This window comes from Siphateles boraxobius, unplaced genomic scaffold, assembly GCF_051911475.1.
Source record: "Siphateles boraxobius isolate OS27281-9 unplaced genomic scaffold, OSU_SipBor_1 12, whole genome shotgun sequence".
NCBI lineage: Eukaryota > Metazoa > Chordata > Actinopteri > Cypriniformes > Leuciscidae > Siphateles > Siphateles boraxobius.
The window spans coordinates 26,710,082-26,731,045 of NW_027508722.1; the positions used below are offsets into that span (position 1 = coordinate 26,710,082).

General features: G+C 36.9%; 1 long non-coding RNA gene across 1 annotated transcript in view; it reads right to left on the reverse strand.

Moving 5' to 3' along the window:
- Positions 1-20,964, reverse strand: part of LOC143714161 (uncharacterized) — a 50,912-nt gene that overhangs the window by 12,183 nt on the left and 17,765 nt on the right. The gene's annotated exons all lie outside the window — the stretch shown is intronic.

A 20,964-nucleotide genomic window follows, 5' to 3' on the forward strand; every position in this document is an offset into this window, starting at 1 on the left:
TAATGCTTTCAGCAACTCAGGTTTCTTATACTGTAAAAAGTGGTTACAGGCAGCTGTTACCTGATATAGATCTTTAAATTACTTTTAATTGTATTACCTAAAAGTCACATTGATTCAGTCATTATTTTTTGGCATGAATAAACGGTTAATTAAGATGTAATAAAGCACATTTTTAGGTGATGCAAAACATTTTTGATGTTTTTATATCAACATACAGCTTCTTTGCTATCTAAATGAATTATTTCCATATATCCCTTCATAACACATATGTGTTATATTTAGGCAAAATGTATAGAGCAAATCAACAACTACATGACTGAATAAATGGAGGTGTACCCAGTTGTGAACCAAAGCAAACAGTCACAATGAAGTTATAGACATTTACCAGTTAAGGTAGGGGGACGAAGTTTTAGTGCACACACACACACACACACACACAAAAACAACAGCGGTCTCTCTCCACACAGTGTTCTATAATTTATTCATTTCTCTGCCCTTCTCCACATTTTGTGTGTCCTTGATGTGCGACTTTCTCTTTCAGAGCCTTGGCTGTTACCAGTCATTGTGTCTTCAAGGTACTGACAACACAAGAACAAACTGTAAGTTATAGCATCAGCACCATGATTGCTTTTATTTATTGTGGAGCAAATGAAAGAGGATATGGGATCCTCATGTGTAATTATTACTTCAGTACAAATTAACGTTTCTTTAACTACAGACAGGGTTTACACTGGAGAGTCTGCACGAATAAAGAACTTTTGAATAAATATTGTGTATTTCTTCACTTGTTCACTTTTCTTTTAATGGTAATATGAAAGATTTTGGATACGGGCCAGAGATAACCCGCTCATGCCCTTCCCCTGGTGCCCCCCACCCCCACCAGCGCTCAAATCAATTAGTGCCGTTGATTAGTCCAGACACCAGAAAGAGGGATTGATAGAGAGACTGTTGGCTTTTCACACAGTCTGGAAGAAGTTTGGCAAAGCTATTACATCTGCAGAGAATTGACCAATACTAAGTAATGATGACCAATAACACAAATCAAATACGGTCTACGGTTCAAATGTTTGGGGTCAGCAAGCCTTTTTAATGTTGTTGTAAGAAGTCTCTTATGCTCACCAATGCTGCATTTATTTGATCCAAAATACACTCATATTTTGAAGTATTATTACTATTTATAAGAACTGCTTTTTATTGGAATATATTTTAAAATGTGATGGCAACGCTGATTTTTCAGCATCATTACTCCAGTCTTCAGTGTCAAATGATCCTTCAGAAATCATTCTAATAAGCTGATTTGCTGCAAAATAAACATTTCTTATTATCAATTTTGAAAACAGTTTTTGCAGATTAATATTTTATAATATTTGGAAACTGACTTTTTTTCAAGATTCTTTGATGAATAGAAAGTTAAAAAAGAACAGTATTATTATTGCAAAACAATACATTCAATATTATTTGAAATATACATCTTTTGTAACATTATACATATCTTTACTGTCACATTTAATCCATCTTAGCACAATATTTTTTATAAAATTTCTTTTACAAGAATCTTCCTGACCCCAAACGTATATACTCACCAGCCACTTTATTAGGTACACCTTACTGTGTTAGTGTACCTCCCTTTGCCTTCAGAACTGACTTAATTCTTCACGGCATAGATTCAACAAGGTACTGGAAACATTCCTTAGAGAATTTGGTCCATATTGACATGATAGCATCACGCAGTTGCTGCAGATTTGAAGGATGCGCATCCATGATCTGGTGACTGTGGAGGCCATTTGAGTACAGTGAACTCATTATCATGTTCAAGAAACCAGTTTGAGATGATTTGAGCTAAGTGACATGGCATGTAACATGGCATAACGTGACATGGAAGTAGCCATCAGTAGATGGGTCCACTGTGGTTATAAAGGGATGGACATGGTCAGCAACAATACTTAATATAATACTCAATTGGTACTAAGGGGCCCCAAGTGGGCCAAGAAAATATCCCCCACACCACAGCTGCACCAGCAGCCTGAACCGTTGATACAAGGAAGGATGGATCCATCCTTTCATGTTGTTTGTGACAAATTCTGACCCTACCATCTGAATGTCGCAGAAGAAATCAAGACTCATCAGACCAGGCAATGTTTTTCCAATCTCCTATTATACAATTTTGGTGAGACTGTGTGAATTGTAGCCTCCGTTTCCTGTTCTTATCTGACAGGAATGGCACTGGTGTGGTCTTCTGCTGCTGTAGCCCATTTGCTTCAAGGTTCGACATCATGAATTGTGCATTCAGAGATGCTCTTCTGTATACCTCGGGTTGTAATGAGTGGTTATTTAAATTACCCATGCCTTTCTATCAACCCGAACCAGTCAGGCCATTCTCCTCTGACCTCTGGTATCAACAAGGCATTTTCGGCCCACAGAACTGCAACTCACTGGATATTTTCTCTGACTATTCTCTGTAAACCCTAGAGATGGTTGTGAGTGAAAAATCCCAGTAGATCAGCAGTTTCTGAAATACTCAGACCAACCTGTCTGGCACAAACAACCATGGCATGTTTAAAGTCACTTAAATCACCTTTATTCCTCATTCTGATGCTCAGTTTGAACTTCAGCAGATCGTCTTGAACATGTCTACATGGTTAAATGTATTGAGTTGATGCCATGTGATTGCTGATTAGATATTTGCTTAAACAAGCAGTTGAGTGTACCTAATAAAGCAGACGAGTGTATATAATGTATACATATCAGTTGCATTAATCAAAATGTTCAAGCTAAGTAAACACTTATCTCAATAATAAAATATGTAGTTATACCAGCCCTGTTTTATGAGAAGTCATAATAATTCACACAAGATGGTAAAATCAGGGAGAAAAATATTTAAAAAGCATTACAAAATCATCCATTTTCATGCAATCCAAGTCATATGATGTCGAACAGTTTTGCCATCTTGTATGAAAGATTACAACTATAAATAATAATAGATAAAATAAATATCTTCACTTCCACTCAACATGACAATCTCAATGCATGCCTGTTTACATGACAGAAGACATTATCGTGAAACGTGAAACAACAGGTCCCCGAAGCACACTGCAGAGTTTACATCAGTTTACAGCGTCCCTCTTCTTCTTCCAATTTTTACGTGAACTAACCCAATAAATACACATGACGTTATTTACACACTTTAAAACAAGGAAAACGCATAATATGCATACAATATGCATACCATGAATGCATTCAAACAGGAAACAAGGTGTATTGCAGTCCTTGACAGCCAGGTCAGGGAACAGGACCGTAGAATGATTCCATTTTCCTTCATCGGTACCTCACCACCCATCCACCACACAACCTATTGGAATTAGGTATTTGTTAAAGGTGCTATACTGTATGTAGTTTTTCTTCTAAAATGAATCCTTTTTTTATATTCTGTGTGTGAAGGGATTGTAATCACACATTACAATGATCCACTTGTCGGGTTTTGCTATTACCTCTGAAGGCCAGTATTCCTATTTCAATGTGAAGGCTCCGGGTCGGATTTACCGCGAATTCCATCGGATGTGACGTGCATGCGCGCTCCTGAGCCTCTCTCCTTTTTATAGTCTTTGCGACGGCACTGCAGCTAACTACATGGAGTCTGATAACACCAAACAACAACCTGCCTCCAGCACAACACACACTCCAACACAAACTCCACATATAACTCCAATATAAAAAACAAAAAAAAGTTTTATCTGCTGAAGCTCGTCAGGACAAACGTGAATCGGATCAACTTCGGACGAAAACACGGATCAACATCGGCAGAGCGTTTGAATTATGGAGAGACCTCCACTTTGTTTTAGGTATAGGTATATATTTAGGTATAAAAACTGACCCGGAGTTGGCTTTCATCCCTATTGTGATGCTTTCTTCTCCGGTGTGTTGAAAGTCTCAGTGTGGCCGGTACCATGAGTGCTCGCTCTGCGTACGCGCACGAGCGCTCTTGTAAAAATTGGTGAAAAAACATCACCGCTAGAGGCCGCTATAAACTACACATAGCCCCTTTAAACACTGGAAAGTATAAAAAATGAGTTGGCAGATGATGGGTTAGAGCGTTAAAGCACAGAAACTAACAAGGAATCTTATCCATCAACCTCTTTGACCCACCATAAGACTAAAATGTCTGTGCAGCAGCCTACATTATAAATAGTATTATACTGGATTATTACAATAAAAAATAATGGATGGTGTAACAAAATACAATGTAGATTCCTAACACAAGGTTTCTGCTCTTTAGTATGAATGCATTCATATGATGTTTAGCTGCGAGTCAGGTTAACCACGTCTCATCTGCATCCCCTGTTGAAACAGTCTGCATTCTGCAACTTCTATTAAACTCGCTCTCATTCCATAATGCTTGCTTCATCAGAGTAAAAACATAATTCTTGAGCACATCAAGAGCAGCAAATAAATACCTTTCATGGCTATTACACTATATCCTTGCAACACAACAAGCCAATGTGCAGCTAGTGCTTGAAGAGTGAGAGGCAGAGGAGTGGAGGGACATAAGCAGGTTAGCTGCATTTACCACATGTATTTGTTTACAAGCACCACACAAGCTGAATGCAGTTGTTGAATTAATGCCATTTAACAAGGCAACAGAAAGCTCTCACAGATGCCGTAAAAGTCATAATAGACATGTTTTGTTTATCAGAGGCAATGCAAGAAGTTTTGATTAACCCTTAAATGCATGAATGTTTCGCCAATCATCATTACATATTCGGGTCTTTAGCGACCCGGATCTATACACTGATGGATCTCTACCTGTCGCAAAAATAAAAAACTCTCCTGATATTAAAGTAATAATTACAGAAGAATAAAATAAATCATTTTTGTTACCTTTTGGAGCTTGGAAGGGTTAAATTTGAGCAGATGTTTTATACCATCATCACTGTCCTTGTCAGAGCTCATTTCATGGTACATTCAGCATCTGGCTCATATTCCCGATCTCAAACATTCTCAAAACTATCATTTCTTACTTCTTCAAAATAAAGTTTTGATCCCTGACAGCTTTTTCACCAGATCCACCATCAAGTTACAGTGACACTAAAATTTTATTGTGTTTAGTACTTGGTCTGCAATAAATCGCTGAGCCATTTCAAGTCTTGCTGATGATACTTCCTACTCTTTTGTTTTCTGCCTGCAGTGAGTGAAACATTGTGTATTTTACATCGCCACCTTGTAGAATAAAGGTGAATTGCGCTAATTCAGTCATCAAAGATTCAATTGTTATGCAGAAAAAATCCCAGGTCACTAAAGACCCGAGGAATGCGTTTAAGGGTTAAATGTAGGTAAAAAAAAAAGTATTCAACAGAGCTGATTTGAAAAATAATGCTGCACTCAAGAGACCATGAGCCTAGACCAAAAAGAGAAAACAACTATGTTTTACAAAAAAATACTTAATTCCAGAAAGTGTGTGTATACTAAACACATGGCATTTTTTGAGTCTGACTGAATGCTGAAAATTAATTAAGGGGAAAAAAACAGGAAGAGACACAGAAGAGCTCCAGAGCATAGAGCCTTGGTCAGGTTTCTGAGGATTTTGTCTGGTCATGTGGCTTTATCTGCAAAAGAGTATGTGTGTAGGAGAAGCATATGTGGGGTTCCAGGCATGCCACAATTTCTGTGTGTGATGTGCTGGGATACTAAAGACAATTCTGGTTTGGGATCAAACGATCCATTCATTTCCAAGGCAACCGAGATGTCAGTGCCTATATCAGGATAAGAATAAGCTCCCTTAAAGGAATAATGAGTAAAGCCGTTCTGTAGAAGTGGGTAAAGAGATGGGAGTTGCAAGGAGATTTTGCGCTGCGGCTAAACTGATGGCAGGGTGACATGAGAGCAGAAAAACTTTACCTCTAATACATCTTGTTTAGCTCATTTCATGTTTCTATACAGCTCCATATACACATTTAGCTGTGTCCAAAACAAAATGCAGCTGCCAAACCGTCAATGACTTTCTAGACGGTGTTTTTTTTTGAAAACTATGGGTTCCCGACAGGCTTCCAACACGCCATATTTAGCCAAATGAAATGTTCTAGAACAAATTCAAGTGAGAGATTATCAGACAACTATTAAACTATTATTAAATATTAATTTTATAATGTAAATTATTTACAATTATAGTTCACCCAAACATGAAAAAACTGTCATCATTTGCTCACCCTCATATTGTTCCAAAACTGTATAACTGACTTTCTTCTGTGAAACACAAAAGATGATTCTTTTTTTTTTTTTTAAAGACCCTGAATAGTCTTCATGCAGAACAAAAAATGCATGTTGAGTTGAGTGAACTTGAGTGAGTAAATGAAAGTATGACAATTTTGGGTAAATAACCACTTTAAAGGTGCAATGTGTAAAAAATTTGAGTATCTATTAACAGAAATGCAATATGACATCCATAACTATGTTTACAGTGGTGTATAAAGAACTTACTTAATAAACCGTAATGTTTTTATTACCTTAGAATGAGACATTTATATCTACATAACCGCGGGAATACCCTTCTATGAAGGTCGACATATTGTGACGTCATGTTTCTACCGTAGCATACAGCGAACAAACAGCGTTACAGAGCGCGTTTCGTCACTACCTTGAAAGAGAAGCAGCAGAAAGCTAGAAGCTAGCCATAAACACCGTGAGTAGGGACTTTTCCCTTGTCAGTGGTGTAAAATATGTAGTTGGATTGTTTCATGTAACTTAGTTCTTCTCCCTCGCTGTGTTATGGCTTTGCTATGTGGGGATAAATGTGCTGCACTTTCGTGAGACAGCTGTTTAGTACTCTTGTCATTGACCGTAAAACAGTAACGTTACAGGAACCACCAACCCGTCGATCTTGGAAGCATTTTAAGTCTATCGCGAAGAGTTTTCAAAATCAGAGAAAAAAAGCCTATTGTGTGTGTGTAGTAAATGGTGTCTAGGGGATGCGGAGGCGCACGCGCTGTACAATCATGCCATTTTTGCCGCGCGCATCTTTGGGCTCATGCGAACGCGTCGAGTTTAAACAAGGCTTTACGCTTTAACCAGCTCAGCCACAGTAACAGCTCATATTGAGCCAGCTAAACTTTTACTTTCCTGATAGAAACAATATATAGTTGCATAGTTTCATGTGGTTCTTCTCCCTCGCTGTATTATTGGTTTGCTATGTGCTGGTTACGTTTGTGAGACAATCAGCTGATTACTATTATTATATTATATATTAAGACCCTTGATCCTCACCTGACTATGGCTTTGTAAACTTTATCCATGATGTGGTTTATAATGGACTGTGGTACAGAAACAGTGACAATGTTACACACTCTTGGCTTACTCTGGCTATTCTCTGCTGTCTCAGACGACGATATGTTTGTCCAATTTCAGGCACCGTAGCTTCTTCGAAAGGGAGGGGTGAGCAGTGGGCTGAGCCCTCAGTGCAACTCGCAGCCGAACCGCTAGATGTCGCTAAAAATCACACACTGCACCTTTAATATTTATATATTTTAGCTTTTATTTTCAATTAATTTTGCATTTTGGTTTAATTTTCGGTTGAATTGTTTAACAGTGGATTTTAGTTTCAGCATAATTTTTTACATGTATTCCTTATAAAACTACTATTGTATGATCAAATCAGATTTACTTAACCCATGCACATCATGAAAAACTGTTATTAGCTGATTTACATGTAGATCAGACTTTTTCTGTCTAACAAAGTGAACGGACCACTGAAACTGGACAGATTCTGCACACTTACTTTTAACAACACTCTCTGTCACAATCAGTCTCTATCATACTCATCCTCAACCTCTTCACGCCTCCAGCTGTATTCTTGCCTGTATCTTTGTCTAGCCATCATAGCTGTGTCTCCTGCAGCTGATTAAAATCACAGCACACAGACACAAGGACATTCATCCAACAGACACACATCCAATGCCACCCAGACGACCTGTCCTGCAAAGCAACTGAACATCCCACTATGTTGCCATTTAATTTTCACTTCACTCACTTCTCTTCATACCTCATCATAAGCTTGTCACCATTTAGCCTGAAATATGTTAAAGCTGACATGGGTCACTTTTGAGCTGATGCATTCAAATACATTTTTTAATTACCCCCCAAAAAAGTGAACACTGTCATTGCATGGCTCTCTTTGTTTAAATGGGTCAAAAAGGAAACAATAGCTCAATGAGTAAAGTGGGTTTCTCATTGAATACACTGTCATACTCAGAAACATGCCACAATTTAAAGTGACATTTTTAAAAAAATAGTTTTTATATTGGCTTTAAGAAGGTAAAACACATCTGCAAACCTGGGTTGGACAAAATTCAGAATTGAAGAAATAGCTATTTTTCAATTCATGATTATGTATTTAATTTCAACTGGCCACACCCCTAAAGGAAGTTAAATTGGAATTTAAACTGGAATTAGAGGAAGAGGACTTTAAAGGGGTGGTAAAACACATTTTTTCGAAGGGTTGATTGTGTTTGTGGGGTAACACGTATTCATGCTTCGTTTTTAAAAAATTGCATTATTTTTCATATATTTTACCTGTATTCTACACTGCTCTATCCCTTCTTGTAAAAACGGTCTGATGGTTTCCGGGTTCTATGAAGCCAGTCCCTCAAAAATACGCAATGGGCTCAGATTGGTTAACTGGCCCAGTTTGTTGTGATTCGCTAACCGCCTAGTGCACGTTTTTCGGAAACGTCACGCACCTTAATTTTACTGGTAGTTTGTGCTTTGGTGTATTATAAACAATGGTGTCAATAAAACCCAGAGAATGTTAGTGAAGATGATCGAGCAGAACCTGTTCAAGAACGGCTGTTAAACGACGTTTCAGAAAGGTTTGTTTTTTGTTGTTCTCTCATTACTTTTTAGATACGCTGTTATTTAATTGTATTAATTATTATAGCATTACAAAAATTAAGCTTCATAAACAAGAATTTCATATAATCGTTCTAACAAATTATACTACAGTCCTCAAAGGGATTTTTTTTGAGTAAAGACTGCGGATCTATAGTGATCGTTACTGACTGTATGGCACCGCTACTTTTGTATTTTTAGAACGATTGTAGCCAAATATCTGTCGCCAGAACTATTAACCCAAAACTAACACTAAACATTGGCTTTACTACAGCCAAATCAAACACAGAACCATGTTTAGCATGCCTGTAGATAAACAAGCGATAAACAATACATAAAAGCTCTAATCAAAGAATAATTTACACTAATTCCAAGTTCACTGTTGAGATTAAAAAAAAGTTTGTAACGTTAGGTGTTTGTCGGATAACGTTAAGTATGATTGAGCATTTAACATACTGGTTTGCAGAGCCAAACAGTGTTGTCATTTGTTTACTTCCTTGCTACAACGTACAATTAACAATACGAACTATTACAGGAAAACACATCGACGAAAAATAAATCATACTTACAGGTTGTGGCCCGTAAACAACAGCTTCTGTTCTTAAAGTTGGAACTGCTCCATCTTTCAGGACAAGCCGAATCGTGCGAATCCTGCATTGAACTCGCGAAGATTGTGGAAGCTTTCCTCCGTAAAATGTGCAGCACAGAGAGCGAGATTTGGGTAATTATGAGGGATCGAGTTAAAAATAAATTTTAACCATTGATCCCTAACTCCCCCGACCCTAGGAGGGCTGAACAAAGTGGACCTGCAATCCGGATGAAAATAACAGCGTTTCCATGGCATTGCGGCAACAACACTCAACTCTTCTCCAAAGCAATATAAAATGGCCTCGCCCCCCTTATTAGGTATTCTTGGAGGAGGGGATTAGGGGTTAGTGATGTCAGCAACCCTGGAGGAATGTTGCAAAGAGTTCCAACTTGTACCACATGACCGTTGATTGAACACAGCGCCAAATTGAACATCACATCTTGTCATCTTGTAATAACAGTAATTATGACATGGTGTGAACATAGCATTCTTTATTTAAAGGTATGTAACTATTTGCCTTGTAGCGGTTAAAAACAAACCGCATGCATTTTGCGGAAGAACATTGTTTTAGTTGTGCTTTAGCTTGGCGTGACTTGTGGATGGTTATGATTATCCTACTGCTCACAAAACATTGATTACTAGACTAAAGAGATATAACCAGTTTGGACAAAAAAGAATCTGACTAGCTGAAGACGTTACTGTAGCTATACCCATTAATAGACACTATTTAATGGTACTTTGTTGAAAATAAATTCCAGTACAGCACTACATACATAATGAAATGACCCTTAAACTGTAGACCCTTATACTGTAGATAATGCTTTACAATAAACTCTGTTAAAAAGCTACATATGGCAAATGATCCGTTCAATAAAATACCTAACTGACCTGTTGAGTAATAAAAACGCCATCTTTTACAACATTTCAAATCTCTCAGTTCTCAGCATCTCTAAAAAGCCAAGCCAATGTTAATTCTCGTTTTATTACGAGCTCTGTCACATTCTTATTTTGCCAGAAGAGACTCCTCAGTTCAGCATGTGTTTAAAATGGGCAATGCCCCGGAGGTTCGAGACTTGCCGTGCTCCATGTCAACCTTTCTCGCTCGTTGTGACAACTAACCTATGCCACACAAAATATAAACACCTAAAGGCTTATCAATCAGGGTAAAATAAAAAGGATTTTTCAAGTTTTGGAAGAAGGATTGATGATGTACTCATTATTATGAAAAAAAAAAGTTTACATAGTGTACCTTTATTTAACAAACCTGATTCAGATAATCAGCTCATGAGGACAGAGCTCCTTAAACAAACAAAATGTGAAGAGCAGTGGGTCCCCAGAACCGGAGCTGAGGCCCATTGATTTTTTACGTGATGAAATATATAAAATAAAAAAACGTTTAGTTAAAAATTTGACTTAATGGTGCAATCCTGAACCTCAATTCAAATTTGACTCCATTCAAATTTCCAGCAAACAAAAACATGTAAAGACCAGAATTAGCAGCCTGAAACAAGAATTCAAGAATAGTTCAGAATAAGATTCCTTAAAAATAATGTAAGTCGAGTGCATCAAAATACCACAATCAGGTTTTCAAAATCAGGTTTGTATAGGGCATGCTTTTGCTAGAACGACCACTCTGTACAATAATGCCTTTAAGAGACTCTGAACCTAATAAAATAAGGGTTTTACATCTTGTTCTTGATCCCACACTCTTCTCAAAACCATTCTAACCTTTCTAGCCAGACCAAAAAGGACTAAATAAAGAGGTTTTTTATTTAATGGTACTGAATGGTTTTGGGAAATTGAGCCAATAACAGGCCAAATGTTCCCTCTCTCCTGACATCTCCCTTGAGCTGAGAGGATTGTTTGTTGTGCGTATGCGCTACTGAAAGTGGCTGTGACAGCACACTGAGGTTGAAGTTGATAGTCTGTGTTCCTGGAGCAGGTAAACCAGAGAAGCAACACAGGTAGAGCACACGCTCAGCTGGTCACAACATTCAAGTGAAGGACAAGGACATGAAGGCTTTAACATAGTCTGGCTACACACACACACACAAAATTAATCTACACATCACTATTTCTGGATGCCTCATTGTGTTTCAGTGGTTGTGGTCAATAACCCACAGATCTTAACCTTCAAGGTCACTGACCTCTTCCTCCCTATTCACACCAATAGAGATGTCCATCACACCCAGTTCAGCAACATCGTTTACGGCGGTCCAGTTTATAATTTTAGCATTAGATATCTGATAACTGGAAAAATAAAACCACCTGTTTAGTTTCACTTGTAATTTAGCATATGTGAGATTTATGTGAGCAGAAAGCCACTGTTCACTTCGGTTTCAAGAGGGTGGCCTTCCATAGAGACCCCAGCTCAACTGCAAAAATGTATTTAATGGCTTGGTTAATGTCTTACAATGCAGACATCATGGTTTCATATCTATCGTGATGTGTCCGTTCAAATTTTTTCACAGCTCCATGCATAATTTCTTAGACTAAACATCCAATCAAACGTTTCTCTTAAAAATGCATTGCTGTCTGATTTGCAAATGAATGTACTTTTGACTTCTCAATTAATCAGTTAAATTGGTTCTTTATTTTTGAAAGAAATTAATACTTTTATTCAGTAAGGATGCATTAAATCGAGCAAATATGACAATAAAGACATTTATAATGTCAAAAAAAGTTTAAATTTTAAATAAATGCTGTACTTTCTGAACTTTCTATTCATCACAGAAACCTGAAAAATTTATCATAGTTCCATAAAAATATTCAGCACTGTTTTCAACACTGATAATAAGAAATGTTTCCTGAGCACTAAATCAGCATATTAGAATGATTTCTGAAGGATCATGTGACACTGAAGACTGAAGTAATGATGCTGAAAATTCATCTTGGCCATAACAGGAATAATTTATATATATATATATATATATATATATATATATATATATATATATATATATATATATATATTTAAAAATAGAATTTGAACCAATACAGTAAATGCAGCCTTGGTGAGCATAAAATACATCTTGGTAAACACAAAATAATCTGACTAACCCCAGAGTTTTTTTTTTCCTTTTTAAATAAATGACATTTTTATAACATCCTAAAACTTTTTCCTGTTGATAGATTCAATTTAAGCCTGATTAATGCATATGCTGATTATAATTGGGTTTTGATTACCTGAATTACGAGTGCAACAGCTTGAACTGAGACACATGAAATTACAATAAAAACGTAAACTAAAATACACAGTCAACAATATGTGCCTATATGACTTCATTTAAATTTGAGCTTGTAAACGCCAAAGAGATGGTAAAAAAAAAAAAAAAATTTTTTTATTTTGAAACCTTCCCACCACTACCACACTGTTCTCAAACCAACTTTTCAGATGGTCTTTCCATCGTATGAGACCCACAGTACCTGCAGGTGAGGGCGCAGTTCACACCAGATGTGTTTTGTTGGTATCTTCTCCATTCTTGGCCCTCCACAAACAAACATATGCTAATCACAGCTCACGCTCACAGACCCAGCTCTCACATTCAGCTGCAAATGAGGTCAGGCTCTGGACCCTGGGCTCCCTGAACCCTTGTTTGATGTGGGTCACAATGAGAGGGTCTTCTCTAGCACAAACATGAAACCCTAGCAGGTATTGTGTGGCGCACATTGCATATAGATTTCACTGTGAAGAGAAATTGCTACAAAGGATGTGATTTCTGAGGTTGATGCTGATTTTTGTTCCACCAGCAGCAACACCAAGGGACCAGAAAAGATAGGAAACATACAAGACTAGAGGTTACAGAGATAACTTCAGATTTATTTTTTATTTTTAGGTGAACTATTTATTCACTCTCATATTGTTCCAAATATGACTGACTGACTTCATTTAGAAAAAAAAGCCATAAAAATATGATTGTATTTTGGTCCAAACAATAACAGTCAAAGCGGTCCAATGTTGTTTTGGACTGCAACGCTTTTCAAAATATTTTCTTTTGTGTTCCACAGAAGAAAGAATGTCAAAGTTTTGGTATTACATACAAGCGAGTAAATTAAACATTTTTAAGAGAAAGTGAACAGTTCATTTTAAGAAATATTCAAATACAGGAAAGCATGATTTTCATAGCGGATATTACAAAGAAGTGAACGATTTATCCATTCTAGCAAAAAGTAACAGGTTTGGTTTCATCGTCAAAGGTTGGCATTAATTTGAGCAGCTAATTGTGATTGGCAGTGTGGTTCTCCTCTACTATACCTCACACACTCAATGCACCATTGTACAGTCTCTTGGTCACCCTAAACCCTTTCTGACTGGTAATTTCCAATGATGTGCTCCAAATACAAAAACCTAATCCTTTTCACTTGCTTCTACTCAGTTTCAGGTCTGACCATGTTCCTCACATACAGGGACTGAGCCAGAGGCATAGTGAGCAGAGTGATTAATGGAAATTTGTTTACTTGTGGCCATGCTTTCTGTCCAAGTACTGCTAAAGCTGGGCTAAATGTGTACCATTGATTTCCTCATTATCTTCAGCCTAGTAAACAGGCAGGCAAACCAGGCTGCTAATGTACCAGCAATTATTCTCCATTTAACTACATCACTACAGCTCTGAATACAGGAAACTGAATAATGACAAATGTTTAGCATGAAACTAAACTAACACACCTATAATTGCAAATTTGAAATTAGGCAGTATGATATACATGACAGAAGAAGTGAAAACATTTCATTTAAAGTTTATTCTATTTGCACCAGTAGTCTCCATGAAGCAACCTAGTGTGTAGTTTTTTGCGATAAGATACAGTGTTAATATAGGGTTCATGGGGTCCAAAACTGTATGACTGACTTTCTTATGTGAAACATACCACATATTAACCAGTCAACCTTTGTGGTTTGCAGAATACGGCCATTCAGGTTTGTAACAACATTAGGGTGAGCAAATGATGACCGAATTTCCATTTTTGTGTGTATATGGTAATGTTGTGATGCCTAAATTCAATAGCATTTAAAATGATTGATTTTAATGGAGGAAAAAATATGTCTATATAACTGGCTTATCAGAATCATCTGGAATATTAATGTCGGTGAATCCTTCTTTTAAAAGGTGCCCACTTTCTCCCAAAGGAGTCAACAGGAGTCATTTCTTTCTCACGATAATTGTCAGTGCTGAATCTTTGTAATTAATGTAATTAATTTAATTTGGTCATTAAGTTTTAGGCTCTAAAAATATTTGACCTCTTGAATAATCTCATTTAAAAATGTAACATTTTGAAGGTTCTCAGACAAGAAAGCATTAGAAACAGTCTGAATCTAAAAACGAGAGCCCACTAAAAAAAAAAAGAAAACGGAGAAATAAAGAGAGGTAGACAGTGAGAGACAGAGTGGTCTATTGGAGTGCAGTGGGCTATGAGACAGGTCCATTCACACAGATCTAAGCTGACCGTCAGGCTGTGCTTGAGCGCACTCACCCGGGCAGCAGCACACAGGCCACAAACACAAAGTTAACCAGTCAACTCCATTACAGTGCAGGGGGGCGTGCCCGGACCTGCCACTCCAAAGAAAGCGGGCAGGCTGACAGAGAATATTAATTACCTTTAAATGAAGTGGAAGTCTCTTTATTGGACGTCTGGTGCTGGGTTTGTTATTGCTGGTTTGAAAAGGCCAATGGCCCTTTGGTCTCACCGCCTTTGAAATCCTGTGGACACTGGTCAGTGGGTCGAATTAGCAGACAGAATGGATTCTCACTTTTCTGAAGAATCCAAGAAAATTTCTGAAGCTTAATTCTTTTCAAATTTAGTTTTTTAGGTTATCAAGAAGCCTTTAACCTTATATTGGATAATAGCACTCTGACAACGGTCAAGTTCAACGGAAAGGGCTTTTCAACCAATTATAGATTAAAAAGTACGAATCTCAACTGAACTTTCCTGTATGAGGCACATGAAGCTCATATATCCTAGAGCGGCTGACAGGGAAGTCTGTAGCCATCAATGTGACCTAAAGAACATATTCTCATAAATCAGAACGATGACACTATAGGCGCCTCACTGCCCATCATCACAAACACACAGATTTAATTCCTCCCATCCTCCTCATGTGAAGAAAGCAAACAAAGCCCCAGAGTCTGATCTTGAGATGAAGACGATGCCTGGGCTTCAGTGTCTGTGAATGAGATTACATATTAATCCTAGCAAGGGAAAAAAGAACATGCTACAGGTAGCCTTTTAAGCTCCTTTTGTAAGAGGGCTTTTTTACACCTCTTTTCTGAACACTGAATAGACTCTTTTCCTCTCCCATTCTCTCTGTCTCATTCTATTGAAGAAATTGTTCCCTAAATACATGCTATTAGAATATGTGTATAGGTGAGTAATAAGTTATTAGTTGCAATTACTGGTCATCTATTAGCGGAGAATAATAGGCTGATTAGCTGCAAAGCCTTTTAACTTCAGAGGAAGTAATTTAAAGACGGCTATCCTTTCACAAAAAGAAGAAAGGAGCTGCTCTATGAATGATACACCCGCCTATTGCACAATAGTGGAGAAAAACCCCATCATAATAGCATAACCACGATACCACAGAAAACTAATACAATCAATAGGAAGAATATCTCTATAATTTTCAGGAAGTTGCAGTGTGTGAGCCAAAAGCTGTGTAGAGCACTTCACAAGCATGGCCAGGAATCAAGTCAACAGAATATGCAACCAACTGTATACAAAATGTACAGAACTAAACTAAGGCATAATATAGCACAATATAATATAATATATAATATAATACTTAAAAACTGATATTTTTGGATGCAATAACTACCAAAAGCACTGAGTTAAATTAAGACACCTTTTATAGAAAAACAATGACAAACACCTTCCTCACATTGTTTCAAAATCTTTCTTTGTACTTCAAGGACATCTATTCACCTAGACTACAATCATTTCAGGCAGTGAGACCAAACATTTCAGCTTACTTTCATATTTTCTTAACCGTAAACAAAAGCACAGACTTTAATTGAGATGCTTTTCTTCTTTATGCTTTTTGCTATTATATTAAAAAGAAAGCGGTGCAACAATGTGCCGAAAATGTTTTCCAAACAAATACGAACGTGCTTCATCGTTCTTGCATTCTTTACAACTGAAAACACTTGTGAGTAGGAGTTGTGGCTTTATACAATGATGCCTATCCGCCGGCTTACAAGGATGAAAGTGCTAGAAAATGGTTTGAAAACTTGTTCATGCTTTCATTCATTTAAACATTTTGGTTTAATTTTATCATATATGGTTACCATCATGATTTCTGAAGAGGGTAAAGAGAAGACAGACTTTGACAAACTAGGGCTGGCAGCAAAAATCTGTTTTCAAGTCAAGTCAAGTCTTTTTTTATTGTCTGAAAAACAGGTGGTTTGAAATGGATTAAAATCAGACTTTTGCCAATGTCTCTCAGTCTGAATGCATCTAAAATCTAATTCCAATTTTCGTCATTCATTGTGCGTAATCTTTACTAATCCATAGTAAACCTACACAAGTTTACATTATATTAGTTGTTACTAACTGTGGACATAGAAAAATGGAACTTGCAGATTAAACAGTCTTATTTGTATAATTATTCATTTGTATAGATATTATATTTGCATAATTATGATTACAGACATGTAATAATAAAAATGTAATGAAATAAAATGATATAATCAAAAAAATATTTTTTTTTAAATCTAAAAATAACTAAAATCAAAATTGGATCATCCCTGCAGTGTAAACAATACCTTACATATCAGCAAAGATATACTTTAAAGAAAGTTTATATATACAGATAGAGCCTGATAAATAAAGCTCTGCTTGGTCCCATGAAGACAAGTCTTAATCAGAATCAGAATCAGAATCAGAAATGAACATGCCCTCTCATTTTATCTTCTTAATCACACTTTCCTTCTATTTTTCCTCTCCATTTCGCTTTTGTTCATCTTAATTGTAGCAGAGGAAACAGCTGAATGTGACAAGGCTAATGTGCACGTCTTCGGGTAATATGACAGCGAGCCCTGCTGGCCTTCATTGTGAGATGGTCTGCAGATGACAGGGCCGCCTGCTGCACCAGCTCCAGAGTGGATCACAAACAGGCACACTGTGCATGCTAAATAAACTATACCACATACCAGCCTTCATACAGAGTACAACATAGTAAGATTTTATAATAATTCTGTACTAATTTACATGACCTTAAAGCCTATGGTTTTTTGAAATCCGCCATTTTATCAGGTGCTGTCAGTTTACCAATTTCCTCTGCGAGTCACTCTGCCAGTGCACTCAATGGCCAAGTACCATCGGCCAGTCCATTCACATGCACGCGACCGTCTGCCGGAGGACTCGCAATTCCCCCGATGGTCCAGTTTTGATCTCACGGCCGGTAATTGCTGTGGGAAAGTGAGCCACTTCAGATGAATAGAAGAGGAACATCGGTGTCCGTGATGTCGGATGCACCACGTTCAGGTAATAGCCTCACTTCTCCAGACCCTGTTGGCCTTTTGCACAGAATGGGGGGATGAAAGTGCTGAGAGAAGGAAAGAAGGAAGGAAGAGGGGGGGGGGTCAATAGGCTCTGCTCCAAGACTGGCAAACCATAATAACCTGTAATTAGACTTTTGTTTTGAAGTATCATGAAGATATTCTTGAAGTCACCCTGGGCTGATTGGACGAAGTGGCACCACACGGGCCTCTAGGACCCTTTTCGATTACGATTTGCGCTTGGCGTAATTACTATTGAAGTCTCACTTTCCTCTCTGAGAAAAAGCCTCCTTCGGCTCCTTCCACAAAGTGCTCCTCCTGAGGTCTGCAATGAAACTCTCCACGCTCAAAAAAAATGCTTTGATATTTCTTAAACAGCCATTTCGCTTAATGCGTTACCTTGACAACTTTCCTGAACTGAGGTTGAGATGAGTGAAAGATCATGATCCATTTCATCTTTGAGATCCGCTTCATAGGAACTTGCCATAACCAGTTGAGGTACCTTATTAAAAGAACTGTAGTAAAATGGCATCCCATGGAATTCCGTTATTCCAGGTAAAGAGATGCCGTCCAGCAGACAGCGTAATGGCTGTGTCCTAATTTGGCAGTGTTATATCAGGAATATCTCCGATGAAGTTCTTGATAAAGAACGCTTTACATTTGCAAATCTGAAGAATAGTGATGGTTAATGCAGATCTGATCTGCAAAACTTAAAACCTTTCAGGGCTGTGCCATTTACAGCTCGATATTGTAAATGAAGAGGCTGACTAAAAGAAATTAATTTAAAGGTTAAACATAGTTAAGTGAATGTCGCTGTTTTTGCAGCCTCATTCAGTATAAAGCAGACTTTTATTTACAGGTAGTTGGTTTTTCTTTTATGTAGTAAAGAAACTACATGAAATCCTTCAACAAAAAGATCTTTATTTTTCAGAATGGTCTATTTAGCAGGATTAGAGTTTTGGTCCTTCATAGCAGCCTCACTACAGTCATCAGCCTTGGTCACATTTAACGTTTTCCATATGTTTTATAAGTCAATCCAAATTTTACAACCATTCCAACACAAATGTGAATGGTTCTTGGTTAGGCAGTCAACAAAAGTACAATAAGGACAATATTACCCATCAACCAGAACCAGAAGAGGCATTCACTAATCACACTAATCACCTTATCAGAATGATTCTTGTTTGTACAGACTCAGAGTCACACATAATCCATGACAATCACCTCATTTCGGTCTCATACCCCACTGGAAATCATGTAGCTAATATCATTTAAAAACTTGTAAGAGTTTTTTTGTAACAGCTTTTAAAAACCGAGGAGCTAGAAGACGACTCAAAATAATAGAAAGATAATTAAAAAGCAGGCCGCTTCTAATTATCTATTAGTGTGCCAAGTTTCTCTGCATTTGAAAATGGCCTAGTTAAACTGATTTTAACTGTAGACTATATTATTTGCTGGATGAATTGTTTGTGTATTTAAAATATAAAGGCAACAAGTTACAATAAGGCTCAATTCATTAACATTGGTGCATTAGTTATTATTAACAAATGAACAATACGTTTACAGCATTTACTAATTTAGGCTAATTTTATATACACTACTGTTCAAATATGTATTTATTTATTTAGAGCAATATAATAGCACATAAGGCAATAAAGAAGCATTTTTGATTAAACAATATGATAATTTAAATTCACCATACTTTAACAACTTAAATCCATCTATTGCTCGAACATGATTTTATGTTTTTGAAAAAAGTATCTTATGCTCAACCAAGGCTGCATTTATTTGACCAAAACAGTAAAAACAGCAATATTATGAAATATTGTGACAATTTAAAATAACTTTTATATTTTGATGTCAAAGCTGATTTTTCAGCATCATTACACCAGTCTTCAGTATCACATAATCCTTCAGAAATCCTTCAATATCCTCTAAAATTGGAAACGGTTTGAAGAATTTATAAAATTACATAATATTTTAAAATTACAAATGTCTTCACTGTCACTTTTGATTAATTTAATACATACTTGCTGAATAATAAAAAAAAAATCTTCCTGACCCTAAACTTTTGAATCATAGTGTATGCTAATGTTAACTCATATTCATTCATAATACATCAACTGATTTTAATTTAATAATGGTCAAGATTAATAAATGCAGTAAAAGTATTGTTCATTGTTAGTTTAATACTGATCACATTAGATAAAATACAAAAAGATTGAAACCTATTGCTAATTGTAAAGTGTTAGCACGTTACTTTTTTATTCCAGTGTCTTATATTTCTGTTGCCACTGTTTTATATTAAAAAAAAATTCTCCTGAGGATGCATGTTTAAGTCAATTTACTACATTTAATGCAGTTACAGAAACTCCGTTAACAACATACCATATAACTGTGGTACAGTCACTTTAATGTACAGCTTGAAGTGTTTTATTGCTTTTATAAATAATGGCTTTAAATCTCAACAGATCTTGATTGGATAATCCAACGGATACATGTAACCAGAACAAGCACATAGCTGAAAAATGTAAATAGTTCATGGCTACACAATCAAACACACTGTTACAGATGCAAACACACACTCTCCCTCCCATGAGACCTTGGATTCCATAAAGAGACTTGAACACAAAATTAAGATATTTTCAGTAGATACGCAAGCAGCCTCATGCATACACCTGATAAAAGAAAAGGAAAAAAAGCGGGAGCTCTACAGAGACTGCAATTGCTTCATGATGGTTGAAACCCACAAAAGAATACAAGTGCAAAGGATGGAAAGCTGTCCTAATTTTTATCAGAATGCAGCACTCTGAAGGGCATTACAGTGGTTAATGAAAAGATGAATAATTTGTAAATGAACCCTTATTGCTTATGCAGGGAGAGTCGGGTCTGTTTGGTCAGGTCTCAGGTGGGCTCTAGAATGAAGGGCTTTATGTCTCTACAGAAGAGGGGTCCTCAAACTCCAACCACTCCTCCTGCACTATAGCATAACATAGATCAGACCAGACATGA